Here is a 14,041-nt window from a genome sequence, read left to right on the forward strand (position 1 = left end):
ACACCATCCCGACTTGGAAATATATCGCCGTTCCTTCATCGTCACTGGGTCAAAATCCTGGAACTCCCTTCCTAACAGCACTGTGGGAGAACCTTCACCACACAGACTGCAGTGGTTCAAGAAGGCGGCTCACCACCACCTTCTCAAGGGCAATTAAAGATGGGAAATAAATGCCGGCCTCGCCAGCAACGCCCACATCCCATGAACGAATAAAAAAAAAGTTAAATGTGCCCTTTTAATTGAATTGGTTCATGTCGGAGGACTGAAGAGCCAGATCAGGCATCAAAAATGAAACACTGGACACATATCTAAATCCCAGATACATATCTAAATCCCAGATACAAACGTAATTGTCAGACACAAATCAAATCCCAAACAGAAACTTAAATCCCAAACACAAACTTTTGAATCTGTGGTATGCAGTCAGTAAGATGCCACATTAGTCATCTGTAAGACCAGCTGAATGGACTGCAAAGGTATTTTCTGGTCTTGTGTATTCCTATGTTCCTCTGTCTGATTGAAAAACTATCCAAAAAATGTCACTTTCTCAAATATTCTTAATGCTCTAACAAACTTATTGATCCAGTTTCTATAAAAGTTCTATTTGACTTTGCAATTTGTTTGAATCTGTCTAAAAATTGGTGCTTGCTTTCAGCATATTTAACCAAATGTTATATATTGGCCAGGTTTTATATGGGATAATCAATGGCTGGCAGTAATTGAATCTCAGGGTTCAAATGTCATAAACTGCAAGAGTGAAGCTCAGGATCATTTAGCTCTCCCAGTCATTTCATTCTTTATCAGGTGTAGCGGACAATGTTTTCATTTATTACTAAAGCTCGTTTAAGTTATAACAAAAATATATCCCCTAATTTTCTCCCCACCTCTTTCGAAGGTCATGTTACATGTTGGGATGTAGTTTCATGGACATTAGCCACTCTCTGATGGACATTCTTTACATTTGAGCTTAAGCTGTTCGCTGGCAAAATCACAGCAGAGTGTTATCCTTTATCCTGTTGAATATCTGCACAGATGTACTTTCCAGCAGCAGTCACTGGATAGCAACCAGGTAAGGAAATGCTTCATTTTCCCTTTCCTTCGCCCAGTGGTGCTGAGGCCAATTATCGCATTTTTCTCGATCGACAAAGAATCAAACCCGGGACCTTCCTGGTCTCTACTCAGTTCCTGCACAAGGTGGTGCATATGCGAACTGAGCCACTGGAGAGCAAGATTTGTGAATGACAGAGATGATAGGCTAATATGGAAAGAGTGGCATTGGAACTGAAGGCATCTAGCATCAACTGACTGGAACCAGAGTAACATGACAGAATATTGGAAAATGCAGGTTTTGGTGTACTGTTAATCAACTGTAGATTATCACTCCAATTTGCTGTCATTGCATCGCAATTATTCATTCTTCAGAATGGACGTTATCACACATCAATATCATGGAGCGTATTTCCACGTGTGCTGAGAGTTGCTATGTGGAAAGAACAGGTGTGAAATACATTAAAGGCAGCCCATGAACTTCTCAGTACATGTCTGAAAAAAGATATGTGTCCTTACAAAGCTATAATTTCATCTCAGGCTAAGATTGCATTATCTGAACTCTCCAGCAATTCAGCTTAATCAAACTGGGTGACCATTATTCTATGTTTACTACTATCCACTTTAAAATCAAAATTCTGACTGATTTAAGAGGCAGTACAAATTCTTCATTTTGTCAATACTAAGTGAATTTGCAGTACTTCAACAATATGTGTACAACTTTCTCCCATTGATGTAAAAACATCTTGTGTGGTCTTGTGTAGTCTTTTGGTCGATTAAAAGATGTATACAAACTGAAGAAGTACGATAAATAAAAACCATGCTAGAAATACACTGATTGGATTCATCATCGGACTGAATGGGAAAGAATTTTAAGCTTCAACCAATTATGCGTTTCTCCAAATTCTGTTGTAATTTTTGTATTTTACTTGGTTTTGGTCTGAAGGATTTGGATAAACCTTTTAAACTGATTTGGTTTGTAGCCTGTTTCTGAAATTATGCATCTCGTGTGTTGGGACAAATCATCAAAAGACCTGAGTGTATGACACAAGAAATAAACATGTCATTTGAATTAGCCAACCTTTTATTGGCAAAGTTTGTCAAAAGATTAAGTGCTAGTGAGGCTCCTCGATGGCTCAGTGAGTTTATCCAAAGAGTAGATGAGACAGAAAGACCAGGAAGGTCCGAGGTTTAGTCCTCAGTCTTTGCTGAGTTAGTTGATTCCAGTAGAGACATTCAGATTAGGGAGTGAACGTGGGTTAGGGAGGGGAAGCTCAGCCAAGGTTCCTGCTCCTAATTATTATCCATCGATACCTACTGGAGGTGTACATGTGTAGATGTTGGTGAGGACAAGGTTGAGCTTTGCTGTGCAGCTCTATGTGGTCATATAAGTTGCCAATGATGACATAACAACAACAATAACTTGCAGTTATATAGCGTCTTTAAGGTAGTAAAACATCCCAAGGCGCTTGAATGGAGCATTAGCAAACAAAATTTGACACTGAGCCACATATAAAGATATTAGGACAGATGACCAAAAGCTTGGTGAAAGAGGTAAGTTTTAAAGGAGGAGAGAGAGACTGAGAGGCTTAGAGCGTAGGCAGCTGAAGGCATGGCTGCCAGTGGTGGAGTGATGAAAATCGGGCAAGTGCAAAAGGCCAGAATTGGAGGAACGCAGAGATCTCGGAGGGTTATAGGGCTGGAGGAGGTTACAGAGATAGGGTGGGGCTAGGTCATGCAGGGATTTGAAACCAAGGATGAGAATTTTAAAACTGAGGCATTGCTGGACCGGGAGCCAATATAGGTCAGTGAGCACGGGGGCAATGGGTGAACGGGACTTGGTGCGTGTTAGGATATGGACAGCAGAGTTTTGGATGAGCTCAAGTTTACAAAGGGTGCAAGGTGGGAGGTCGGCCAGGAGAGCATTGGAATAGTCGAGTCTAGAGGTAACAAAGGCATGGATGACATGACTAATGGTTACTTAGCTGAGGCACTAAATACTGTCTGGTGCCTGTAGATCTGTACCCTAGCAAGGAGGTGGCACCTTCAGGAAAGAAGGGGGGAAAATTGGTAAGATGAAGGAAAATTTTCTTGATAGGTTTCAATTTTGAATTTGAACAATGTGCCCACACACAGCACAACATTCTAGAAAAAAAAGATCCAGATTACTGGTGTTCATTTTTAAAGCAGGTATAATCTCACTGACTTCAGTTCCTTAATCAGTCGGTTTTGCAGAAACTTTAGAAAGTCAATGTGCAAGGTCTGAATTGTATGCCGATTAACAAGCTATTATCAATGGAGTTTGGTAGGCTAAAGGGATTCTAGGTTTTATACATAGGGGCACTGAATATAAAAGCAATGATGTAGAATTTGTACATGGTATTGGTTAGGCTACAGCTGGAATATTACATTTAGTTCTGGGCACCTCATTTTAAGAAGGATTTGAGGGTTATGGAAATGGTACATCAAAGACTCATGAGAATATTATCAGGGATAAGAGGTTATGGTGATGAAGAAAGATTTGAAAATTGGGCCTTTTTTCATCAGAACAAAGAATGCTAAGGGGGTCTAATAAGGGTTTTCAAAGTTATGAATGGTTCTGAGAGAGTAAATAGTAAAAGATTGTTTCCTATGATTGGTAGTTCAGGTAACAAACATCATCACTAGAAGAATGAAGGGGAGAAGTCAGAACACTTTTTTTCATACAGACTGTTATTGAAATACAAAACATTTTACCACAAGTAACAATTGAGGCAGAGCCGATAACATAATTTAAAAGGAAATTGGATAAATATTTGAAAAGAAAGGATATAAAAAATTAGAGGGAAATGGGATTAGAGAAGGTCGTTCCAGTTCAAGAAATAGCACCAACAGAGACACGATAGGACAAATGGCCCCCTCCATTTGACAATTTCTAAGATGTTATCTGATGCCATTCTGATTTGGAACATTACATATTGGTCGCCTACTACTGAACACTTAGGGCTCGATGTTACCAGGGCTGCGGGTTCACGGTGGGGGGGCTATTGGGCGCGTGGGCAACGCGCCCGGTGAAATTAGTCTGCCCCCCGCGCAATCGCAGCCTAATTGGATCCACTTACCTGGTCTTCCGGGTTCCCCGCTGCTGATCTGCGCGTCGGGCGGGCTGCGCATGCTCAGTAAGATCTGTCAGCTGGAGGAGCTCTATTTAAAGGGGCAGTCCTCCACTGACAGATGCTGCAACAAATAGAAAAAATTACAGCATGGAGCAGCCCAGGGGGAAGGCTGCTCCCAGTTTAATGATGCCTCACTCCAGGTATCATTAGATGGGGTGAGGAGGAGGGGGAGGACAGAGATCTTCCCCCTGGCGGGCGGGAGGAAGTGGCTTTCCTCTGCCACCAGGAAGGCCTGGCTCGAGGTGGCAGAGGAGGTCACCTGCACCACCAACATATCGCCCACCTGCATACAGTGCAGGAGGCGCTGCAATGACATAAGTAGGTCAGCCAAAGTGAGTACACTTACTCATTCCCCTACACTCCATCTGCCACATCACCACCCCATCCCACATCTCCTTTTGCACTGCCAACACTACTCTGTCACATCACCCCTCACACCCACTCAAAGCTCATCCTCATCTTACCTGCACTTACTCACCTCGCCAGTACTCATCCTGCCACTACCAATCAACCCAATCCTCATACAATCTCATGGCTCTATCTCATACTCACCCTCTCGTGCATCTCTCTCACAGTCAGCCTCACTCAACCTGCCATGACCTGTGCTGCAGCCACAGGGCATGCATCACATATGTGCAGTAGGCAGCGTAAGGCAAACATGCCGTAAGCATGAAGGGGATGCACAAGGGTGTTTGAGGGTTTGTCATGGTTTTTACTTATATTTAATTTCTGACCAACTCACATTACATATTATATTGGCACCACTACTGCCACGTCTTTGCGAATCTTGTCTGGTTTGTGCAATAATGCCCTTTCCTGAGGATCACAATGAAGACCCACAATTGATGACACCCATTGTGTCACTGCAGGGTGGTGTAGGTGTATTTGCAGGGCTTTTTTGTGGAGACGTCGACGATGTCCCCGGTGGCACCCTGGATGGATGTGGAGGAGAAGTTGTTGAGGGCAGTGGTGACTTTGACAGCGACAGGTAAGAAGATGGTGCTCGGGCCAACCGGGAGCAGCTCAGCATGAAGGAGGCTGCAGATGTCCACGACTACATGTCAAGTGACTCTGAGCCTCCATGTGCACTGCTGCTCAGAGAGGTCCAGGAAGCTGAGCCTCGGTCTGTGGACCCTGTGGCGAGGGTAGTGCCCTCTGTGACGCGTCTCTCTCTGCGGTAGCCCTCCCTCCTGCTGTACAGGTGGATGTGTCACAGCACTCTGTTGTGGAGCTCCACGTGTCAGAGGTGGATGGCGTGGCCGGCGAGGCTGGTGATGCTGTTCGCCCTCCGAGGAGGTCATGGCTGCAGCTACGGCGGCCCCCATCCGGAAGATGTACATCTGAGGGGGTCCGCAAGGTAGGTACATGTCTCTGGACCCCGGGGTAAGTGTGCAAGTTGGTGAATTTTCTTGTGAGGAGGAGGGTGGTGGAGGCCAAACTTTGTCCCAAGTGACAGAGTGGCCTCCTGCAATTAGTGAGGGTCTCCCCCACCCCACACCTGTCAAATGGACCTTTGCAGCTGCCACAGGCTGACAGCTGCAACACGTCCATTTGAACTGGGAGTGTTTCCCCCAGCACGGGAAACAGTCCCATTTGTCTATAAAATCGCACCCCTCCTCACATATTCACTTAATCAGGTCAGTTAATGACCTGAAATACCTACGTAAATACTTTTACGTGGCATCCCGCTGGCTTTAATTGCCTGCGGGATTCCCACCTGCGGGGGCTGCGCGCGCACGCCGGCACGTCTGTGGGGAACCCGGAAGTGGGCGGGTTGGAACCGAGCTCCGGACCCGCTCCGGGATTCCCTGATTTTCGGAGCCCCCCCCGCCAGGAACGCACCCGATAGCGGGTGCTAAAATGAAGCCCTTTGTTACTGCTTAACACCGAGCTGCCTTGCATGGCTAGGTAAAAAGCTAGATGACCCATGTAAGTGTTAAGTGGCAGCTATTACTGTGAACATCTTAACAACTCATGGGCTCTGAGAAACTAAGTGCAGTAAACTGCTTTTAAACCGTTTAAAATGCACAATTTCTCTAAATAAAATCTACCACCCCAGCATTGTTTTTATACAATATTTTAAAAATATTTGTAATATTGTGTTTGAGATGTCCCTAAATCTTGAATGTACTTACTACAAAATCTATGTCCTCCTACTGCAGAATTCCAGGGGACTTGACTACGAGGGAATTTTGAGAAGCACTCAATCTGTACAGTTCAGAGAGAAAGAGGAAGGGAGACCTGAATGAAGTATAGAAAATATTAAATGGTGTAAAGTTAATTCCTGAAAATTTAAAATGAGGCAGGATAGTAGGAATAGTGAAAACAAACTTAGATCAGATGTGGGAAACGACTTCTTTACACTAACGTTGATAAATATCTGAAACAATCTGCTGGGCAGGATAATACAGACACAGGCTTTAGGGAAATTCAAAGCACAACTGGATATAAGGTTGGGAGATTTAGAGTACTAAAGGGATGAGCTTCATATTTTAGGTTATCAAAAAGGATTTTAATTCAGCCTGAAGCTACATTTTTGTTTTCACAGCAATAAGAAAGGTTATGAATTTTCAAGCAGTAAATACTGATCACTCACTGGGCTTATTACTCTTTGTTGACATTCGTCGAGCAGAACAGTCAGTCCCCACAACAAGCCTCATCTATTGTCGAGCTAAAGGCCTTTGCAAAAACTGAGATTTGAGATATATATTACAGCTGTTGTTGAAGGTAGACAAAGAGTTGCTGTTTGCCAGAATATGTGTCTGGCTCTGACAGATGAGTTTACCGAAGCCCTTGGAACCTACAGGCCAGCCGCACGTCTCAAAGGAAGGAAGAAATTACTCTCCCTAGATAGGACCTTGTCAGCCAACAGTGTTTTGGTTCTGAGTCTACTGATTACATCATTTTTCTTTGAAAAACTAAAAAGGTGCCTTGATGTGAAGTAATATGATTTCATAATTTCAATACTACTGAGGTGTCAGATGTAATCTACTGACAGACAAAATAGAAAGTAGGGAGGCACCTTCAGCAGTAAATCACATTTTAACATGTAGATTTATTTAATAAAAAAAGTAACTTGGACCTGAGCTGATGTCAAAACTCACATCATCCATTATGAAAGGATCACCAGACATGAATCTGTTTTCAGCTTCTCAGCATTATTGCTGTCACACAGGGATGCATGTCTTTGCTGCTGGATGTATCACCAAGTAGTCATTGTGATAACCTCTTCATTGTTTTGCAGTCTATGCTGGACAAGTGGACCAAAACCTTTGTGCTTAGACTAGATTCAAGCAGGTTTGCACATCAGTTTTTGTGAGATGCACTCTGAAAGGGGTTCCTCATGAGGTGCCCCCAATTTTCCATAACTTCTTTTCCACAGGCTCTGTTTCTCCCTTCTGAACATTAATCACCAGCTCTGCCTTTTCCTTGGATCTTTACCACATTGAATCAGTTGCTTGGGGCGGGGAAAGGAATGCCTAAAAACAATACAGAGTTACTTGCCCTCCAATCTTCCCTGCTTCCCTTAGGAGACAAGCAACTCCCCTGATAGCGCTGGTGAAACTGGAAACACATCAGTTATGGAACCTGGGTTCCACGACAGCACAGAGTGCATTTCACAGCAATGCACAGGTATTTGCATATTGTTAATGAGAGAGCTTCAACGTTATGTATGTTTAAAAAAAAATCAGTTAAAAAGAATTATAATTAACACAAATTGACTATTTGTGCAGTTTAAAATAATAGTGAACGTTGAGATCAGGAGGAAGGAGCTGAACTCCTTTTGCAACAGTTTATGTTCATTCACACTCACTCTTAATAACCAATCCAATTCCCCAGTACCATCATTACTCACTGTTTAAACAAAAGTATTCACAAAAAAATTGACAAAAAAAACACTGTTTAAAGATAATCTATTGCAACTGATTTTGAAAGCGAGTGTATTTTCCCCTGTTTATATACCTCACAACCTTTAAAAAATAACTTATTTATTTGCTGAAATAAAGACACAAACAGTTCAGTTTTGCTTCTAACCTATAGTTCTAGACTGTGCATAAGTAAACTTCTGAACTGGGAATCTGAAATAAAAACAGAAAATGCTGGCAAACACTCAATAGGTCAGATAGCGTCTGTGGAGAGAGAAACAGAGTTAGTGTCAGGTCAATGACCTTTCATCAAAACTGGTGAAAGTTCTGACGAAAGGTCATCGAGCTGAAACATTAACTCTGTTTCTCTCTCCACAGATGCTGCCTGTCCTGTTAAGTGTTTTCTAGCATTTCCTGTTTTTATTTTTGTAATTTGTGCATAGCCACCATGATAGAACTGGTGCACACTATTCCCCTTCTGTACACGGACAGTGCCAATGCATGGTTCTACCTTCACTGTGATGTCTGTCTCTTGACTACAGTTGCAACAGCAAAGGTAAGGTTTTAATTATAGTTTATCGTCCTGCTCATAGTCTATTCTGTTGCACAAGATTATTTGTTTAGTGGGGGGAGATGGCCTCTGAGCTCTGATTTTTTTCTTCTGAATACGTCTATTTTCTCTAATGAGTGTGTACATTTATCTAAACCTGACAGTTTAATTTTCCCAGGCGATCCTACAGTGAGTATTTGTCAGAAGCTTGGTGATCCACTGGTCAGAATATTCTTGGTCCCAGACAGGGATGTATTTGTGTTCTCTGGCAGTCCAGAGAATTTCACACACTTAAGTGCTGAAATGTTCTTTGGCTTCCCAAGTAAACAAATTTTAGGACCACTGAGAACAAAGCCCAAGAATAAACTCCATTTATCCCAGTACAGCACCTTCAGACATCGACGTAGCATGTTCACACACATTCTTTATCCTTTCTTTCTTGCTGAGGTTTACTCTTTATTTTATCGCATTGATTCATAATATTGTAATTACTCACAGCCAGTTACTTCCATGCTCTCAGCTCTTACTGAAATTTTCTCCTGCCCCCTCCCCTCCTCTCTTGAATGAGATGACTCCCTCGTTGGGATATGGACCCGCAAGCTGAAACACTTATGCCAAGTTACCATTATTCATGTGTGAGCTGCCCGACTCTGGAGGATATCATAGCTGAGCCCAATCCTGCCCTCGTCGGGCATCCACAGTAGGGATCTTGGCGATCAGGGATGCTGTCCTGACCAATTTTCCCTCTCAAACATAGAAGCACTGTAGCCAACTGTACACCTCCTACCCCTGCCCTGGTTGAGTTCAACCATCACCATGATACTCTTATATACCATTTATATTGGAGAATTTTCTTTTACTTGCAGTGTTTCTGGAACATGTGTGGGTCCAAGTGCAGTTGCTTCCAAGTTGCCATTGCATCTTTCAGTCGCTGGCTGCAGAATTTCCGGGTGAGAAAACTGGAATTGCATTGCTGATCTGTGTGGATGAGCAGCATGCTCAACCCACAAGTAACCAGCAAATGTGGCCCATCACAACTAGTATTACCAGGAACCACTTACATTCACAGCTAATGACAATGCAAACCTCTGCAGGAATCTAGGAACACTCATCCAGAAGCACTTGCACAGTCTCATTTATACCATGGTGCTGCTGCTGAAAGTGGGCTGCCATTAGGGATAGCTCTGTAATATAAGACATTTACATCTCACAGGGGTTTGGTGTTCTCATTTCTCACAAATACTTACCACTGTACTGTCCTTCCTCGCACGGACTCCACATGATGCTCCCATTTCTCAAAGGGATTTCCTACTGTTGAAGAGCAGAATTGTATTATGTTTCAATCGGCTACTTAATTCCCATCAGGTCAAACGCTCATTCAATTATATACTCAAACAAACCCTATTGTAGAATTTGTTAGCGCACACTATCTTATTGTTCCGTCTTATTTATATCTGTTTGTATTCTCTGCGGGCTGTTAATGGGTTGAACAGATTAGAAATTTAAATGAAGTCAGCAACGACTTAATTACAGTTCGAACTATTGGACTGTGGTAGCTTCGGGCAATGAACTAGAATTCTGAAAGATTGCAAAGCAAATGGATCAATTAATCCTCTCACAACTTTAACATATCCCCACACTCATCCAATTCTAGACCAGGGATAATTTTGTAAAGCTAAATTTGAAATACATATTGATCCTCAGGGTGGGGAGGTGTTGTATTCAATGGTTAGGCCAAGAGCTGAAGCCTCATTCCGCATTATAGATACCATAAATAACTTCTACTCTTTAAAATAGTTTACTTGCAAAACTGATTTTTGTTTTCACTCAGCCTCTCTAGGATAAGATGTTACCCGAAGATCTTTTTGTTTGGTAAAACCAATCAGAGAGTGAGGTGAAGATCTTCCTCGCCAGATCTCCACCTATTTAGTGACACATCCAGTTTACTGATACTAAGTTTGAAGAATGCCAGAAGCACTTATTGGCTCATGAGTACATTCATGCAAGTAAGGTCAAAATGACCTCATATAATTGTGTGCACAGTTTCTTAGCATTCATGCACTGTTCTATCTACACTCCCATAAAATATGGGCTTGTTCAGGACTGCTGGTTATGAAAGACCTTTAACAAATCCATGTAAGAAGATTGATAGGAGGATTTGGAGGCTAATTTTATGCTGTTTTTCTTGTTTTTTAATCTGTTACCACTTAGGTTGTCAGAAGCCTTTAGGAGAATTGTTTATAAAGTGATTATTTCTCACCCACCACCAGAACAATAGCACAGTGGGTCTCCTCGTGGGAATCTCCCTATTACTTGTGCTTTTTGAGTGAAGAGGACTACCAGTGAAGGGATCTCAGGCTGCATGAGAGGTGCTCTGTTCCCGTCTGCCAGTAAGCCCACACCAGAATACATACCTCCATTTATTGGAGGAACATTGCCTGCTTCGATTTATAAGGGACGCCATGAAATAGCTGTGCCACATGATCCAAGTTGGCCTGCAGCCATACTTCTCCACAGGAATAGCATTGCCAGTGGCTGTCAAGGTTAGCATCGCACTTTACTTTTATGCTTCGAATTCGTTCCAGCCTCCCAGTGGAACTGGGGACATCAGCAACATACACTAAACAGCTGTAAAAAAAGAAAGACTTGCATTTATATCGCGCCTTTCATGACCTCAGGACATCCCAAAGCACTTTACAGCCAATGACGTACTTTTTGAAGTGTAGTCACTGTTGTAATGTAGGAAATGCGGCAGCCAATTTGCGCACAGCAAGGTCCCATAAACAGCAATGTGATAATGATCAGATAATCTGTTTTTAGTGATGTTGGTTGAGAGATAAATATTGGCCAGGACACCGGGAAGAACTTCCCTGCTCTTCTTCGAAATAGCGCCATGGGATCTTTTACATCCACCTGAGAGGGCAGACGGGGCCTCGGTTTAACATCTCATCTGAAAAGCGGCATCTCCGACAGTGCAGCACTCCCTCAGTACTGCACTGGAGTATCAGCCTAGGTTTTGTGCTGAAATCTCTGATTGAGCCCACAACCTTGTGACTCAGAGATGAGAATGCTGCTACTGAGCCACAGCTGTACACAGCTGTGCACAGCTGTATAAAGCTAGTGACTGATGCAAGCAATTTCATCTCCTTCCTCATGGACAACTGACAGCAGCATGAGAGGACTATGGATTTTTAGGATTCTCAAAGCTGCACGGGTTCATACATGTACTCCCTCACACAATGCCATTGCCTTCATAAATAGATAAGGATTCCACTCTTTCAAAGTTTATCTTATATGCCACCATCAGTACTGGATTATGCAAATACATTTTCACTTCTAAAGTCGGTATCACAATGACTTCATTATAAGGAAATTCACCCCTTTTTGATCCACAAAGGTAAGATCAGGGTGATTTTTGGGCAGTCAAGACTATCCTTTCATAGTTTATGTCGCCTCTAACTTATCCAAGGACACCAGCTGAACCCAAATATAATGATATGCATGTATCTACCAGAGTTATCGTCAAGCATAGCACTGACATATCAAGTACCTGGATAGATCTAGTGGTTTCTTGCAATAAAGCTTAGCTAAGATTTAAGGATTGTAGTACTCTGATCCATGTTGTACAACTTCTCTGCACAAAGAGGCATCAAGGTGGAGGAGTAGGGCTTCCAGCACAGCAAGGGAACCACAAAGAGGAGCAGAAGCAATGTAAAGAGGCTATGGAAGAGAACCCATTGCCTGCTGGGAGTCCCATTATTAAATTCTCATCTTGGAAATGTGCACACTGCATTAATAGCCCTGCCTACATCTTCTCCATGTCTTCCACAAAAGAATGGCTCACCTACAGTGCCTCAAATCTTCCATGCAACTCAGACATCTCCCATTCATGCCACCCAATGAAATATGCTCCTAAACCTTTGCAACCTCTGCACACACGACTTCAGTGCGACCAGATGTTTAATGTATTTAATAACCTAACGTATCACGTGTGAGTGCCTCCTGTTTTCCATCCGCAGTGACAGTATGCGACATGTGTGCTCTTAAACCTAGCCTTGTGCTTTGTCTACCTGCTTCAGGTGGGCTGACCTCTGTGTGTGCAATAGTGGAATCAAAGTGACCCTCGCCTCTCGATAGTTAAGTCCTGAGATGGACCAGCTGCAGCCCGCGCCACTTCTGTATCCGTATGAATGGCCTTGCTTTCTGCCACCTGTGCTGGCATTGGAGGGCAACGGTGGCAGGTTTTGAGAGGCAGTGCCAATGTCTGTGCCCATTCCAGCCATCCTTGTGCAACCATATCCCCACACAGCACGTTTGTTTTTTTGAACTTGTCCCCTCAGTATCAAGCACCACGAATCAAAAAACATTTGAATGAATTTGACTGCATAATTGACGGATTTTATATGCTCTTTTATAAATCTGGAAATTTGATATGCAATCTGGTAAGAATTGTACACGGTATTATTGATTGCTACCATGTATTTGGCAAATGAAAAATGTACCTGAAAATGTACCTGCACTATAAATTATTGATATTGCTTATCAGTGTTAACACCGATTGTGTTTGCAGTCCAGCATAAGCGCTGTACTTTATTTTGTGTTGCAACATGGAGATCAGTGTTCGAATACAAATGCAAATGAGAATTTAGACTGTCACCATGTATATTGCTGAGTATTGATTAAGTACAAGATTAGTAGGACTGGGGTTATTCATCCTCCCTCGTTTCCAGGGCTTTGTGATATCAAACATTCTGTGGAAAAATCTTAAAATAGCAGAAGTGCCCCCCCCTCCCCCCAAGCCTGTTATCCCACAGGGCTCATTCCTGATTTGTCTTTTTCTTTAGGCAAATTGGTGGTATCTCACCTTGCTCACCACCAGCAAAGTAGTGTTGGTCACCTTGATGGGACAAAATGAGTAGAACTGCGTGCCTGCTGTGTAAAGCACTGGCAAATAAGTCGCTTACTGTCCTCATGCCCTCCACAAGGCCGAGCCCTTGCCCTCAGCATTTCACAAGAAAAGGGAATAATGTGCATTCATTTTATTAGATGGTATTGAAATTGCTATAAATCCTGTTTTGCTGAAGGAGTTTGTGGTATCCCTGAATACCCGAATTTTGATGAATGAATACATTTACTTCAAAGCACGAATTTTAATTTCCGTCCTCACAATAAGTGGCTGATGGGTTTCTCATGCACTCTGACATCGTTCTTCTCTATTGATATTCAATCAATTCTGCCTAACGCATTGTAAACACAATGCACATTTGTTCAAAGCCATACTTTAGATAATGTTTATTTAGTATTAGCGGATCTCTGGAAATGCCCAATCTATTATTCTGGTGCTAAGGCACAGCTGCGTGTAATCGGATGGTTCCTTTTAAGGCCAAAAAAAAACAATTACTGCACCTACATGAAGTTAATTA

The sequence above is a fragment of the Heptranchias perlo genome, chromosome 33, assembly GCF_035084215.1.
Source record: "Heptranchias perlo isolate sHepPer1 chromosome 33, sHepPer1.hap1, whole genome shotgun sequence".
NCBI classification, from domain to species: Eukaryota; Metazoa; Chordata; class Chondrichthyes; order Hexanchiformes; family Hexanchidae; genus Heptranchias; species Heptranchias perlo.